Below are 15,236 nucleotides of genomic sequence, written 5' to 3'. Positions count from 1 at the left end.
AAAATAATGCAATAAAATGTGATTAATTAAAATGTAAAATTAAATACGTACAATAGCGGCTAACGTTAGCATTTGCCAGAGAGGGAGATATCCTAAAGAGTTAAATAGAGAGTTATCCTTCATTACAACAGTTGGCTTTGATAAATTTGGATTTTATCAGTTTTAAAAGACAAACTTAGAAGCAAACCTAAAAACAAACTGTCATTTTTAACTTAACGTAATTAAAATTTCTTTGGCGTTCATAGTTAGAAGTTTCTCGCTGGTTAGCTAATTTTCATTTGTTTCGCTTTCACGACTACCCGGCCGTTTTAAGATAAACCTATCGGAGACTGTTTGCCTTTGTCGCCCTTTCGACATGTTGCGATTAGGACGAACACAAGTGTCGTCACAAACGGTTAATGTATGACCACTAGCCAACTTGTCCGAATGTTTTTAGCTTTGATAGATAGCACCGGCCTTTTCACATAGCATCGTTCAGTTACGCTGTCACCGGCCAATTGCTTATCTTTTATCTAATGCCTGAGCAGTCTCTCCATCAGTGGTCGTGAAGATCCCTGCGTCGTTTAGAAACTATGGTTAGTCCTTTTGCGAACTAATTAAATGCCCTGAATATAATCCTTCTGTTTAATAATTGTGGATGTATTTCTGTCATATTGTTGAGCTAGTTCAATCACACATACACATTTCGCATTTTTTTCAATAATTTTCCGTTTAATATCAACTGTTATCATTTGCTTTTTCTTTGTATTTCATCTTTCATTTTACTGGCAAACTTTCAGTCTACGCACTGTACTTTTAACTCACATAATTGTGCACTGAAAATCGCACACAAAAACACGGTACAAAAGTATAACCTGAACAGTGGAAAAAACAGAGTGATGCTCTTCTCACCAAACACCTCCGCCATAAGCTCATAACTCTACTTTCAATGCATTCAGAGGAATAATTATTTTTGCAAAATTTTTGTCAGTCTGTGAATCCATACAGGTATTCTTTATACAGCATTGCCAATTACATTCATGAATTAAAAAATGAAATGGAAATTATCATATTAAAATAAATTAAAAATTAAAACATACTAAAAATTGTTGCCATTTACAAGTCAGCATTAACAATATACATTATTTGCAGGTAACTTATCTCTTCATTTACTCCAAAACTTGATCAGAGCAAATATATCTAAATGTGTCGGTAATCAAAATGATGACATGGTAGGTTATGTCATTATGGGACTCAAAATAGATTTAGGAACAAATGAACTTCCAACAAACAAGCAAATATATGTTATCTTTTATAGAACTATTGGTAGCATTAGGACTTTCTGGCAACAAATTGATCCAGAGTTACTTTGCCTCTTACGAAAATATAGTAGACGCTACTGTAGTGTTTACCTACTGTGACGTAAATTACAGATAACGTAAAGAACTTGCATGTATATGAAGTTTTTGCTCCATACTATGCAAAAAAATTCCATATAACATAAAATTTGATGTCGGATCAGTTCTCAAATTTGATATGAATGTTAGTATGTCTCACTGCACTTGCTAATCACCCAAGAGAACAAAGTCGTGCATTTAGCGTTATATTCATTATTTACAGCTTTCGCAACACTCTAGTTCATTGTAAAACATCGTTAAATGTGTTGATAAAAAAAGAATAAGATAGCTATGCAATTATTAATTAATAAAAGGACAATGATTTGGTACAGATGTTACAGCGTCGATATACCAGTCTGAATATCACAAGTTGGAGTATCGTCGAATGTTGTCTTTTATCCTTACCTTAATCCCTGGACACAGACAGACGACGAGCGGGTAGAACTGTTTTTGTAGTAAAAACATTTTGTGGTTTTGTTTTATTGTTGTCATACAAATATTTGTTATTATTTTTACTTGGCAGAATAGTCTTGGCTGTTTAGAAAAAAAATAATCGAGTCATTTTAATTGAATGTCGAAAATGTGCAGTCCCTATCAACTTGTTTTAAAATTACTTCGATCATGGTGTATAAAACCAGTAAGATTGATCATAAAAAGTCCAAAAAGTTAAAATAAAAGAGTTAAGTCAGATATTTCCCTTTTGCCTGGCCACAGTGGTCAATTTGGAAAGATCTGGAAAAAGATTAAGAAATTCACCTGTGATTTACTGTTCTTATAACTTAAATTCCTGTCACCGTAAATGTTCCTGAACAAATTTTTTATTTTTTAGGAGCCTTTATTGTACTTGTGTGTAACTGTGAGTGGGTCTTTCTGAAAAGGATTTTGTCTAATGGCTAATATTGGAGTAATAATATAATAATAATTTTTAATAATATAATAGTTAATAGCTAACATATTACTAACTTCAATAATTTTGTGAGTTATAGTTTGAGAATGCAGTCTGAATTAATATTTACTTTAACAGCTGAATATGTCTAAACAGTCACTGTGAAACTGAGACAAACAGTTTTAGTGCAGCCTCATAACCTCCAAATGATGACTTCTAGGTTATTACGAAAACATTTGTAGCTATTCTACAGTGTGATGAACAATAATAGCAAAAGCCCACAACTCGAAAAGAAGACCTTCGGTTATAATAACAGCCTACTTATTGATCCTTTGTAATTGAGACAATTAACTATCATAGGTCATTAACTCGACATAGTGACATGATGACTATGCAAGCTTTAGAAAAAATCACTACCATCTGAGACAATCAGACTTTCTTAGTGGAAGGACTCCTAAACAGTGACAAGCTGTGGTAGAATCAATCCCAAATATGTGTATATTATTAAAATACCTATAATACAACCAAATGAACAAGATGATGGTATAAGTAAAGGTTTCTTTTATTTTATTTACACCCTTTATTTACATACCTTCCACAAGAAATGGGTGATTGAAGCAAGAGCATAAAGTAGAATATAGTTGTAGAATATAGAAGTATAGAGAAAAGCATTCTAAAATACTTTTACACGCTGATTTATATCCTCCTAGCATAAAGCATAGGGCCAATCAGATTTCAAAAAACACCAAATTGGTGAATACAAAAACCAATTACACCTGATCCAAGTGGATTGCTAAGTTGTTGTTGTTGTTGATTGGTACCAGCGGCTGAGGTAGACATATTTCACTGACCACTGTCCTGGTATGCAAGTGTGAATCATAATTTGGCAATCACTACTCTATCGGGTACTTTGGCAGGTTTAGCAATGTGGGAGCATTGCTAGACTTTTGACTATTAGATTCCTTTTGAGGTTACGAACTTTACTAGTTCAATGTAAGTGTCAACTTTATTTATCTTTACTTTAATGACACCACACGACAACCGTGAAGTCTAAAATAAAACAGTACAACTAAAAAATAGAACGAAGTAGTCTTAATTAGCAAGTGTAACACAATGTAACATTATTTGACAGAAAAGAAATGATACAAATTGATACATATTATAATAGGGAACAGTGGTAAATACCTTTTGCCTCCTGTAGTTTCATTTGATTATAAAACAAGCTCCAGTGATTTGCTTACAACATTAAGACTGGATCGATTTTACTAAACTGGCTGACTGCGTGACCGGCTAGAAGCAAGTTACAAAAACCGCATGCCATCAACACAGATATCGCGTCATTGGCTGACAGAAATAGCCCCACAAATGCAAACCAATCACACGGCAGCCCACCGAATTCAAATCAAGCCACCAGTAACTGATATACCACCAAGGCAGCCTGAAGGCTGAGACAAGCAAAAATTGTATCTAACATTTTATAAACTGCATAGGAAGTACACATAATCCTTACACTCCCACCAAATTTACACTATAAATTTCAAAAGTTGCAAGGTACGCTGCGGCGTTTACCTACTCTATATGACAGGACAGGAACCAAGTTGTGCATACATTGATAATTAGAAGCACAAAAGCTAAAATAATATACACAGCATACATGAGTATGAAAACAAACTAAACACAGAATGCGTAAGCTGCATTATACATAACCAAATATTTACAAAAGTTTAACCAGTTTCTGAACTGGTCTCTGAAGCACAGTAGATTTCTCTATAGGTTTGCCTTTGCTATCCAACATTTTTGTGGCTACCTTTACCGTTGCCTTTCTTACAAGACCGTCTTGTCCATGAAAAACTTCTTTGATAACTGCCAGTCTCCAACTGTTCCTTGGCTGATCTGATTCCACAATCATAACTATGTCTCCTACTTTCAAATTACCTTGTGATGTTGTCCATTTCTGTCGCTTCGTTATGTTGTCCAAATATTCCACCTTCCAGCAGTTCCAGAAATCTTCAGCAATGGCCTGAACCTTTTTCCATCGCCATTTGCAATACCTTTCCTCACTGTCAAAGTCTCCAGGAGGCGGAGGTGTTGACTCAACTTTTCCTGTCAGTAATGCATTTGGAGTCAGTGGCACCTCTTCGTGATTGTTGAGGTGCATGGTAGAGAGAGGTCGGTGGTTTACGATAGATGCAACTTCGAAAAGGATCGTTCTGAGTGATGCTGTATCTATTTGACCTTGATATTTCGACATGGCCTGATTTAACACGGAACGCACAGTTCTGATCTGGCGCTCCCACACTCCACCTTGGTGACTAGCTGTAGGAGTTGTGGTGATGAACTCTATACGTCTGTTGATGAGATACCTTTTTACTTCCTCATTAGTCATTGTTGTGAACTGTCTGTTCATCTCATTTATTCCTCCAATAAAATTCGTGCCGTGATCGCAGTATATTTTCTTGACAGAGCCTCTGATAGCTAGGAAACATCTAAGGGCATTTATGAATGCGTCTGTGGTGAGATCATCAACCACTTCAATGTGTATGGCGCGACTATAGAAGCAAGTGAACAGCAAGCCATAACGCTTGAGCATTGTACGCCATTCTTTTACCGTGAAAGTCCCAAAACAGTCGATTCCAGTCATAGTGAAGGGCGGTGTTTGTTGTAGTCTATCTTCTGGTAATTCGCCCATCCGCTGCTGCATGAAGCTTCCTCTCAACTTTTTGCACACCACACAATTTTTTACAATGTCTTTGGTTATCCTTGTGCCTGAGATCACCCAGTACCCACTTTGTCTCACCATGTTGAGGGTGTAACCCATGCCTAGGTGAGCTTTGTTATGGACGTCTCTAATGAGTAACTTGGCTAGATGACAATTCTTAGGAACAATTATAGGATGCTTTTCTTCAAAGCTCAGAGTTGTTGATTTCATGGCCCTCCCACCAATCCGAAGTATGCCTTCCTTGTCAATGTAAGGATTGAGACCGATAATGCTACTAGCGGTGGGTAGTGTTTGTCCTTTATGTAGTGCATCCAATTCTGTCCAGAAGTGCTTTCTTTGTGTAATCTTTATGACCAATTGCTTTGCATCTTCCAGCTGTGTCACTGTGGGGGTAGAGATCGCACTCCATGATTTCTTCCGTGCAATCTGTTGTAGATATGCGAAAGACGTTATTAGTCTTTTTAGGCTGCTGAACTTGGGGAGTTTGTCATATATTGCCGTACTATACTGAGTTTTGGTCAACTTGACCTCTTTTATTTTCTTTACCTCAGGGTCATCGTCTGCGATACACTTGGCTAATTTGCGGTCATTTTGCAGTCTACTCTGTATGTTACGCTGCATGAGAAACGTGGGTCCAGTAAACCACATAGAATTTGGTAGCTTACTGCAATCTAGGCCTCTTGAGGCGATGTCAGCGGGATTTTCAGAGCTGCTAACATGGTGCCATTGTTCAGCTTTAGTTGTCATCTTTATTTCACGCACTCTATTCGCCACATAAACATGAAACTTCTTCTTCTCGTTAGATAGGTATGCTAGAACAATCTCCGAGTCCGTCCAGAAATGCTCTTGTTTAACTTTGATATTGAGCTCTTTTTTCAGAATAGAGTGCAGCTGAGTGGCCACAACTGCACCTTGAAGCTCCAAGCGTGGCACTGTAATGATGCCTTTACTAGGAACGACTCTGGATTTTGCCAAAAGCAAACATGTGTGCACATTACCATTTATATCTATCAGTCTCATATAAGAACAAGCTCCTATCCCACTAAGGCTTGCATCACAAAAGTGGTGAAGCTCTGCTTGTGCAGTGGGTCCAAAGTCAGTCGGTTTGATGCATCGTGGTATAAGCACATCATCTAGGTTGCCTAGCTCCTTCACCCATTCTTTCCATGGCTGAATCAGACCAGGTGGAATCTCTTTGTTCCAGTCGTCATCTACTTTGTTGATTTTTTGCAAGATATTCTTTCCCTTTAGAGAGAATGGAGCCAAAAAACCTAACGGGTCATATAGCTGGCTTACAGTTGACAGCACTCCTCTCCGTGTCATAGGCTTTGGTTGAAACTCCTTGGCTGTAAATTTCAATACATCTTCTTTCATCGACCATTCTAGGCCTAGTGTTCTTTGAGTGAGGAAGCATCCATTGTACAAATCTACATCTTTGACTGATCTCTCTGATTCAGGTATTCCTTTCAGTACTTGTGCATCATTTGAAACAAATTTGTGCAGTCTCAAGTTTCCCTTTTGACAAAGTTTTCGCGAACTTTCAATGAGCTCAAGCGCTTCTTCCACTGTAGGTACGCTTGTAATGCCGTCGTCTACGTAAAAGTCTTTTTGAATAAATTGAGAAGCCGTAGGGTAGGTTTTCTTATGACTTTCTGCTAGTGTTTGAAGGCCATAGGTTGCCACTGCTGGCGATGAAGTAGCCCCAAACAAGTGAACTGTCATACGATACTGTTTTATCTCTCCGCTGTTTCCAAACCAAAGGAATTGCAAGTAGTTTCTATCATCTGCGTTGACTTGGAAGTTATAGAACATCCTCTCAACGTCGCATGCTATTGCCACAGGCTCTTCTCTAAATCTTAACAATATTCCCAGCATGTTGTTAAAAAGATCTGGGCCCTGCAGTAAGTGATCGTTCAGTGATGTGCCGTCGAACTTTGCGCTGCAGTCGAAGACCACTCTTATCTTGTTTTTCTTCGGATGCACAACGGCAAAATGGGGGATGTACCACACTTCGCCTGTACGGATTTTTTCTCCTGATGAAAGAACCTCTTCAGCATGACCCTTTTCTATCAGATCAGCCATGAAAGTTGTGTATTCCTTGCGGAAAGTTTCATTTGTACCAAACTTCTTCTTCAAACCCATCAGCCTTTTTTCGGCCTGCACTTTGTTGTTGGGCATGATCGGTCGTTGTCTAAATGGCAGTGGCATCTCATATGATCCATTCTCTTTGATGAGAGCCTCTTCATGCATTATATTCATGAATTTTATGTCTTCTTGTGAGATCAATGTGGTTTCATCATTATCCTTAAAGCACACTGATGTGGCGTTGACTTTAGTCTCTTGATTCAGTTTGCCTTCAACTGTTGTTAGCTGTTCTTTCCCACCTAAAACTGTCCATCCCAGAATGGTTCGTTGCGCAAATGGTTGTCCCTTGTCTCCTGGTATACATTCCAGAGGCTCAAAAGCTTCTACACAGTCTGCGCCTATCAACATACCCATTGGTATATCTAAAGGAGGTGGCAGTTTATGGGCGTGTTCTTTGAGATGGGGTAGATGTTGAACATTGACACTGTTGGGTATTTGTTGACCACTATACAAAAGCTCGCTCCATTCATACGCTTCTAGGGTTGTAGACTCAATCTGCTGGTAACCCCGGATTCGCAAATTGCTGTACCTTTTCACCCAATCTGTAGTTTCACCCGTAAGGGTGCTGATAGTAACTGTTTCGGTAGAATAAGCTGGCTTAACAATGTGAGCGATTTCTTTACTGAGATAGGACGAATCGGATTGTGTGTCCAGCATAGCGTAAATGAGGGTTTCTTCAGAAGGATTTTGTAAGGTTGATACGTACACAGGTATAACCATGCTTAGCATCATCTTTCCAGCCCTAGTTGTCTTTGTAGTTAGTTTCCTTGTTTCTTCCTTTGGAAGCGCTCCTTTCTCTACCACTTTTGTTTCTTCTTTCTCTGGTGGATTAACAGCGGACTTCCTAGGTTTCCATTCGAACTGATTCTTATGGAATACAGTTGGATGCCGTTTAGTGCAGCTCTTACAAGTAGCCTTTTGAGGACACTGCTTCGATTGATGACCTGTGTCTAAACATCCATAGCACAGCCTGTTTCCTTTCACAAACGCATCTTTATCTCCATCAGATAACTTAGCTAGGGAAAAACACTCAGTTGTGAGGTGAATTTTCTTACAATATTTACATTGCTCTTTCTCCTTAGCTGACAATGTAGTAGTGAAAACTTTAGTTTTGGAGCTAGGTGCTGCTTTCTGTTTGCGTGGGTTATCTCTATTCCCACCCAAATTTTTCATTAGAGGTTCGTCCATTACTTCTGCTTGATCTACCACGAAATGTACGAACTCTGCAAATGTGGGGTAGCGGTACTCATCTTGCCTGCGCTCTTTTACTTTTCTCGCCCAGTTCCTGATCATCCAGTCTAGAAGTTTTGCAGCCATTTTTTCATTTTCTTGACTAAGATCAAGGAACTGTAGCTCTGGAACATCTGACATTGCTGCCCTCAAGTGTGACAGGAAATCAGCGTAATCCCGTAGCGCTTTCGCGTCTTTTGCACCTACTCGCGGCCATTCATCAAGCTTTTTTCGCAGTGCTCTGTTAACAGTATGCTTACTTCCAAACCTCTCTTTTAGGTCACATCTTGCTGCTTTGTATGCAGCTTCTGTGTTGGTCATCAAATGCCCACTGATAGCATCTTTTGCTTTACCCGTCACAAATTTTTTCAAATATCGAAGTGGTTCTTTTCCAACAAGTCCCTCTGACTCAATGTAGGCCTCGAAATCCTGTTCCCAATCTTGGAAGTTGATAGGATTGCCGTCATAGATTGTTGGTGCTGGTGTTGAACGCTTGGTTGCCTTCATAGCAGTTACCAGACTTTGTGTCAACTCCCTTACAGCACTCATGCCATCATCTTGTCTTTGAATGGGCATCCTTCCATCTTGATTGGTGACTGTAGCTCCTTGTATAGGTGTAAGTTGAGGTGGTTGATGCGACAAAACTTCATCGAAGTTGTTCCTTTGTTGTTCGAAAGCTAAACTATGTAACTGTGAGTGTCGCTTATGTGAGAATACTTCCTCAGAGTTATCCCTTTGGGGATCCAGAACAGAACTTCTCCGTTGAGAGCCTACTGAAGTGGACAACTCTTTGGAGTGGCTGAAGGCCCTACGTTGTATTGCTGCTCTGTCAGCTTTCCTGCTTTCATAGATTCTATTCTGTTCTTCCAGTTCTTCCTTCATTTTCGCTATTGATTCTTCCAGTCTTGTGATCTCTTGCTCTTCTGCTATTTCTTCAGCCTTGGTATCCATTAATAGCTTTATTCTGGCATTTACTTGGTCTTTTAGCACAGAAACTTCTTCCATATATTCATCAAATTGTTTTGAGATGGACAAATCAACTTTATTATCAGAAAGTTCATATAACTCATCATACAGCTCATTGACATATTGTACAACTGCATCAACTGTTTCGAGTGTGTTATTTGCAACATCAAGCCCTGTGAGCTGCTCAAAATTGTTATATACAGTGTCAAAATACACTTGGGCCTTGTTAATCTGCTTGTACAGAGCAGTATTTAATTCCAAGCACTTGTTTTGTTTGGCCACACTGCTTAGCGTTTTGGTTCTAGTTGATTTCCTAACACTAACCTCAATGTTTGAGACACTCTCAGAAACTGGGCTATGTACAGCATTAGACGCAGAAAGTATACTGTCATTTGCTAAATCAGCATCTGCTGATTGGCTTTCAGCAGGCTCTGATTCGCTCTCTGACATTATTGACGGTCAAAAATAAGGCATACAGTAAAATATGAAACCCCTAAGGCTATATGTCTATGCTCGAGTGAGCTTCAAAGCCTAGCTACCTGGTGAAAGCAAACCAAAACTGCAAGCTAACACTCAAACGTGAACAGCAGTGAGACTGGATGTGCAGGGGACCAGTCTGTCAGCCAAAATGACGCGCGATACCAGTGAAAACAAAGTATTAGGAATTTCCACTGCCTTGAATTATACACACAGTCAGCCTGTTTAGTTTACAAACAGATGAAAAGAAAAACGGTGTGAAAGCAAAAGTTGTTTTTACAAAAAGGCTATGGAGGAAAGGTATGCTAAAACTGTAAACCTTTTACTATAATTTATCCAGAATTAACTAGAGCAGTATTCCTTTCTAGTTAGCAATGAACAACAGTGAATATTGAATACACGCGTATACAGTTTGACCAGACCATACAATATGATGACACAAGCAAAGGCACAACGCATTTACTTAGCTGTGATGTTGACCTCTGCTCGTTGACTTGGAATTGTTTAGCCGATAATAGCCTTGGGGTCGAAAATGTTAAGGAATAATAAAGTTAATTGTCTCTGGGTATTTCCTTAGCGAATGTAACGAATGGGGTTGTGTCTCTGTAACTTAGTTGGCTGATATTCTTTTAGCCCTCGGTTACTTGGTAGATTAACTGTGGACTTCAGTTCTGTTGAATGACTTTGTTGCAAACGGATTGCATAACTCTTAAACGAACTTTAATCTTTGCTCCAATCTTTAGCGGAGAAAGACTTCACTTTAGCAATGTGGGAGCATTGCTAGACTTTTGACTATTAGATTCCTTTTGAGGTTACGAACTTTACTGGTTCAATGTAAGTGTCAACTTTATTTATCTTTACTTTAATGACACCACACGACAACCGTGAAGTCTAAAATAAAACAGTACAACTAAAAAATAGAACGAAGTAGTCTTAATTAGCAAGTGTAACACAATGTAACATTATTTGACAGAAAAGAAATGATACAAATTGATACATATTATAATAGGGAACAGTGGTAAATACCTTTTGCCTCCTGTAGTTTCATTTGATTACAAAACAAGCTCCAGTGATTTGCTTACAACATTAAGACTGGATCGATTTTACTAAACTGGCTGACTGCGTGACCGGCTAGAAGCAAGTTACAAAAACCGCATGCCATCAACACAGATATCGCGTCATTGGCTGACAGAAATAGCCCCACAAATGCAAACCAATCACACGGCAGCCCACCGAATTCAAATCAAGCCACCAGTAACTGATATACCACCAAGGCAGCCTGAAGGCTGAGACAAGCAAAAATTGTATCTAACATTTTATAAACTGCATAGGAAGTACACATAATCCTTACAGCAGGAAAGAGACAAAGTCTACTGCCAAAACAAAATGGTCATACTACCCAAGGCAGGTCATATACATGCAACACATAAATACATCAGATTTTAACTTAATTTTTTAGAACTCTTTACTAAACCAATCAAGTTGAAGCTTCAATTTCACATTTGACAGGTGGACAGAATTAGGTAGTATATTCGTTATGAAGGATATCACGAAGGATGTCTTTGATGAATATTAAATTCAAGGAACTATGATCTACTATATAAACGACAATTGTTGTCTATCTGTCTGTGTATGTGTCCGCCTTATAGAGTACTATACTTTTCGGACTATTACCCGCTACTAGGTACCTAGGGCGCATTAACGGGAATCGACGGTTAGTACACGCCTCTATACATAACCTATTCATCGGTTGCCATTTTTACACAAAATGACGTAATAATTACAGCTCTATGGCTTTCTTTTAGCTTCATGACACACGATGCCTTTTTGTCCTTGGCGTATTAGGGCTAATTTGTTTTCGCCAAAACGATATCGACAATAGTAGATATTAGAATTAGGCGATTAAATTTTATTAACTCTATGAACCACTATGCCGTCTTTGTGAACCTCTATTTCTTACTTCGATTGCTAAATTGATGTTAAGGTCACTACTTTTCACGTGGACAATTGTATTATCTTAAGTAAGAATAGCGTCTAGATTCTCTCAGACAAAAACACTACAATATTTTATTTTTACATAACGTATCGTCATACCAGTATCGACGTATTCAGAGTTTTGATGAATAGCTGCTGGTGGAACAGTAATTTTTTAAAAAAACACTTTTATGCAAGAATTGTTATTATTAATTCAACGCATTAACCAATTTTATTTTGTTTTCTCAGTTTGTATTAATTGTATCATTACCGAATCATCTCATAATGTAATTGCAGAAAAACAAACTCAACTTAGCTATTACTTGATAATTATTTCACTGTTTCATCTAAACCCTTTATAGTCATTTTATTTTTAAAATTTAGTTGACCTGCACAATACATTTTTCTCATGATATGAAGTGTAAAAGTTGTTTGACAAAGTAAGTTTGAAAACCTTTCCAGTTGTTTTAGGTTTTGTTTTTTACATGTTGTTATATGTTAAATACAAATCAATTTTCTGCTCAGTTTTTTTATTACCCAGGCAATGCTGGGTTGTACAGGTAGATAGATGTATTAGCTTACACATCGTTCCTCAAAGCTAACCAGTTAATTTTTCGTAATTAATTTCACATTTTACAACAAAAATTACTGTAAGATTTATCGTGTAAGATTGCAAGTATCAGTTACTCTCCACTCTCTTATATTTACACACATTCACATACTTTGAGAAATATAAATATAGACTTATAAATTTAAGTTTTCTTATTACATTTATAAATTTCTAATGACTTTTGAAGTTTATAATTTAAGTTTTTGAAAGTTTGTTTCATCATTGTTATTATTTTAACTTGCATTCGTTTAAACATAAATTGAGTATCATGTTTAAAGTTTAAACATTTTTCATTTTCCTATCACTGTTATTATTACTTGATTAGTTTCCAATCTTTATTATTAATATTATTCTTTTATTCAAAAAATTTGGCATAAATTGTTTTAATAAAAGTTCAACTACAAAATACTATGATATTCTTTCATATTTTTAGTATCGTCGTATTCAAGGAATTGATGGATAGTTTCTGATGGGACAGCAACATTTTTATACCCACACACTTTTATGCAAGAATTGCTACTATTAATTCAATATATGGATTTTATTTTGTTTTCTCATTTTGTATTAATTGTATCATTACCGTATCATCTTTTATTGTAATTTTTGCAAAACCGACTTAATTTAGCTATTACTTGCTAATTATTTGAAATTTACATCTAATCCCTTTTACAATGGTTTTATTTTTTAGTTTATTAGACTAGAAGAAAACTTTCTACTCATGATATGAAATTTAAAAGTTACAGTAGTTTGACAAAGTTTGATAAACTTTACAGCTGTTTTTATTTTCTCTCAATTCATATCAGCTACTCAAAACACTTTTCTCATGATAGCTTACCTATCATGTTTTCTCATGTTACCTATGTAGTTTGAATGTTAGAATGGCCAAGATTGTTATATACATGTATGTTAAAAATACAAAAAGATTTTCTGTGTAAAGACTTTTTTAGTATCCGGGTCTAAGTACAGCTTATGGTGTAAAATGTTGAAAAAATACTTTACCCAAGTTGTTTTCTTGCCTTGAAGCAGATTAAAATTTACATTACTTTATTTTGACCGGAAAAATTGTTTCAGATCTCGAACTTCTAGAACTGGTTCTGTTCGAGAACGGAGGTTCCGCTATACGTTATCAAAAGATATGGGTCGCTGAACGTTATGAAATTTTAAATTTACATTGGTTTGAAAACCTTTACAGTTGTTTTATTCATTTTTAAATCAGTTGTCCTGCACAAAACCTTTTCTTCGTGATATGAAGTTTGAAAGTTGTAGTTGTTTGAAAAAGTTAAAAAACTTTTACAGAGGTTTTATTTTCTCTCTTAATGTATTTCATCTACCCAAAACACTTCTTTCATGATTTGTAGTTTGAAAGTTAGAATGGCAAATGTTGTTATATGTTAAATACAAATCAATTTTCCGTGCAAAGACTATTTTACTACCCGTGCAACGCCGGATAGCACAGCTAGGCTTAGGGCTATGGTGTCACTCGGGAATGCACGGGAGACCTTTTTCGCCCCGAGTACTGCAAGAGTCTCCAGGCGCGGCTTTCTGGATAAATGAGTTGGCTAGTGTGAAGCAATTGATTGCAAAGCGATTGAGTGCTAGGCGATTGATTGCGAGGCGATTGATTGCGAGGCGATTTATTGCAAGGAGAGTGCAAGGCAATTGACTATGAGGCCGGTGTGGGCCGATTGATTGCAAGGCGAGTGCAAGAGCGTGATTTTCAACTGTTTGACGGGTAGAGACTGGTCAGCCTAGGCGGGGCTCAGGGGCAGAAGTGCGCAATCGTCAACTGCAAATATAGACGGGTATGAACGAATGCATGAATCTAGACACATGAATCTAAAATATTTACTAGATTCTACATGAATCTAGCTGTAAGACACATTGCAGATTTCCATTATTCTTCTCAACATTGACATGTATATGCGCATGCATACTCTGATCAGAACAACAATTTCAGTAGCATGCATACTTGGAATTGTTTTACAGTATGAAAACAACTCGCAATAAACCTTGTGTTGCATGCTAATCTGTTCCTGTAGGCAGGGAATGCAGCTAGTAACCTTTATAAGAACAGGTTCTGTAATGAATGTAATTTCTTCTAGTGATATTGGCAGACTGCCAAACACAAGGCTGCAATGTTGCAAGGTTATAGTCTAGACCAGGGGTCGGCAACCTTTTCCACTCAAAGAGCCATTTGGACCCATTTTCCGCAGGAAAGAACGCAATGGTAGCCACAAACCCTCTTCAATATTTTTATTTAAAAATAAAAAAATACCATGTGTAACTTTTTTGTTTAGCTTTTAATGCTTTCATACCATGTTTACACCATGAAACGAGATGATGTGGCATGTATACTGATTTAACTGCTAAAAAAAACCAAATTACACTTTTGCAAAAAACAAAATAGTTTTGGCTGTTTTATTGGGGCATAAATTGTTATAAGGTGTGCTACCTGTATTAGTGTTGTTGTTTGTCAAAAGTGTTGTTGACGATATTGCAGACCTAAGTGGCTGTCCAGCCTTACAAGATTCATAAAATTTTAACCCCGTTTGTTGACATAATATTATAACGTATCTCATAGCGACCTTCTACGCGAATCCAGTAGTTCATTCTTCTGTAGTTTTATGTTAAAGTTAAAGCCATGTGACAATCATGTGAGAACGTAGTAATAATAATAATAGAACTAAATAATAAGGCAAGTGACAATTTTTTATTTATCACCATAATCAAATCTTTTTTAAATTTTTTTAGAAAAATTTAGTGATAAAACTTTTATAGTTTTATGAGTTACTAGGCATATGGTAAAAAAGGAAAAAATCCAAAGTCAGAAGGAGCCGCAGTGAGGAGATGAAA

At 37.1% G+C, this 15,236-nt stretch overlaps 1 protein-coding gene across 1 annotated transcript in view; it reads right to left on the bottom strand.

Moving 5' to 3' along the window:
* Window positions 1-15,236, bottom strand: part of LOC137397004 (uncharacterized) — an 86,840-nt gene that overhangs the window by 37,698 nt on the left and 33,906 nt on the right. The gene's annotated exons all lie outside the window — the stretch shown is intronic.

The sequence above is a fragment of the Watersipora subatra genome, chromosome 5 (genome assembly GCF_963576615.1).
Source record: "Watersipora subatra chromosome 5, tzWatSuba1.1, whole genome shotgun sequence".
NCBI lineage: Eukaryota > Metazoa > Bryozoa > Gymnolaemata > Cheilostomatida > Watersiporidae > Watersipora > Watersipora subatra.
Note: the sequence above shows the minus strand (reverse complement) of the source record. Positions and strands in the feature narration are given on the sequence as shown.